Here is a 2,139-nt window from a genome sequence, read left to right on the forward strand (position 1 = left end):
TATGCAGATAATTTAACACCTGTGAATTCCCATACCCTACAATTGTAGACTGCACATTTCAGAGGCTTGGGGATCTGAATTATATTGCAAAAATAATGAGCTGAAGACTGATTGCAAATGTGCATTTATTAACATAGCCACTAATGTTTTTCCACTGCATGGAATAGATGGGCCCCACAATGTGAGGTACTCCATAACCACAAAAATGCTTTGGATTTGGCCAGTTTAAAGCTATAAAAACATAAACTAAAATCACAGCTAATATTCTTACCCTAGGGATAAAGGAGGAAAAGTGTGTCACTGCTAACCTCATGTCAGGGCATTAGCCAGGTGAATGCAAGCTAAGCAGAGCTGGAGGGAGTGAATGAACAGAGTGAGGCAGAGTTGGCAGCCACGATGAAGAACCATGTCTCATTCTGTGTACCATCTTCCTCTTCCTCTTAATAAGGTTTATTTATATGACCAGAATTGCAACATGTTAGAACTGGAAGATTATTTAGAAGTTGTTTAAATTTTATGAGAGACACAAATTTATACGAGATGGAAGAATAGGGTCCTGGAGAGGTTATGTGCCAAGGAAAATGTTGATTGTTTATAAGCCAGAGTTGGGAAAAGGGATCTTTTTTCTTCTTTTGGTTGGCAGATCACATGTTCCTTTCTTTGAAAACTTCCTACTTTTCCTTCATTTTTTAAAATTGAATAAGGTATTAGGAATATGATACATCTTACTTCATTTTCAACTAAAAGCCTCGGCACAATGGAATGCAATACAATAGATGTCTGAAACTCAAATGAGCACAAGGTAAATCACCATGACCACAACATGCCAAGAAATGTTTGAGAACTGAGTCCACAACATATTTGAAGCCTTCATCGACTTCAAATATGAAATGGTTGAGAACAGCAAGGCAGAGGATGTTTATAAAAGGATTTTAGACTGAGATATTTACCATGAACTCCATTCTTCTCTAAAGAGAGAGGAGTGGGAGCTGAATTCTAACTTCACCCTTCGTGAGAGAGAGGGAGGACACTCAAAGAGCTTGGTTTGGTGCTTGAGTCAAGACTGAGAAAGTTTTAAGTGTTCTGTACTGCAAAATGGAGGTGGCTATTCTGAGTGCTGCATGCTCAAAACTAGTCAGGCAAAGGATATGTGAGTTTTCCATAGCCAGACGATAGCAACATTAGGGTAGGTGGGCGGGGGAGAGTCAAAGTGAACTGGGTTGAGGCAGTTTCCAGTCCTGTGCTAGGTTCCAAAGGTTCGAGTCTCTATTTGGTTAAACAACCAGACAATTAGAAACCAGGGAACAGTGGCAACTATAATAGATTCCATGTCTCATCAGGAGAGGAATCTCTGATGAATGTGAGAGGTTGAGCCTGTTGAAACTTCTGTCTGACTCAGGGAACATTGTCCTCTTTCCTCTCTGCTTTCCAAATCTCTGGGGTTAAACTACAGTTGGCCAAGAGGGCAGAAATCCAATGAAACAGAGGAAAAATTTCAAAGCTAAAAAAATTCCTTCATTGAGTAAGGTATTCTTAATGAACAAGTACTTGTCTCTGTGGTTGTAGCTGCAAGAGAGGGAGGAGACATCTCATGACAAACAAAAGATGGGATTGTCAATTCCTATATCTGACTGGATACATTTGATGTGCAAATTGAGGCTTTGTCTTTGAGTAATGGTAGAACTCTTGGTTGCCTGCGAGTAACAAGTCATGATACTACCAAAACTTTTATCAAAAAGCAGAAACCGTCCATGAAAGGAAATTTTCAAATAGTGAAAACAAAAAAGAAAGTAATGCATGGATTCCTGAGTCATACTTGCTCTACATACTGCTCTGAGAGTTCTTTCCTTGTCAGGTCCTTCCTGGTCCCTAACTTTTACAGCTTCCCTCAGTGTGAGTCTTATTTTAACCACCTGTGTGTCCAAGACCAACCCAGTCCTTGCATAGGAGATGGTAAAGTAATTTTTACCCATTCATTTGGGAACTCAGCATCAAGTTATTCTTGTTGAAAATTGTATCCCTATTCTTTACCTTGTTTTTGAAACTCATCTTATTTTGTGGAACATTTTAATTATAGTCTATTAAAAGAAAAAAAACTGAAGTCAAAGTTTACTTTGGCAAAAAAAAAAAAAAAAAGAT

The sequence above is a fragment of the Marmota marmota genome, unplaced genomic scaffold (genome assembly GCF_001458135.2).
Source record: "Marmota marmota marmota unplaced genomic scaffold, marMar, whole genome shotgun sequence".
NCBI lineage: Eukaryota > Metazoa > Chordata > Mammalia > Rodentia > Sciuridae > Marmota > Marmota marmota.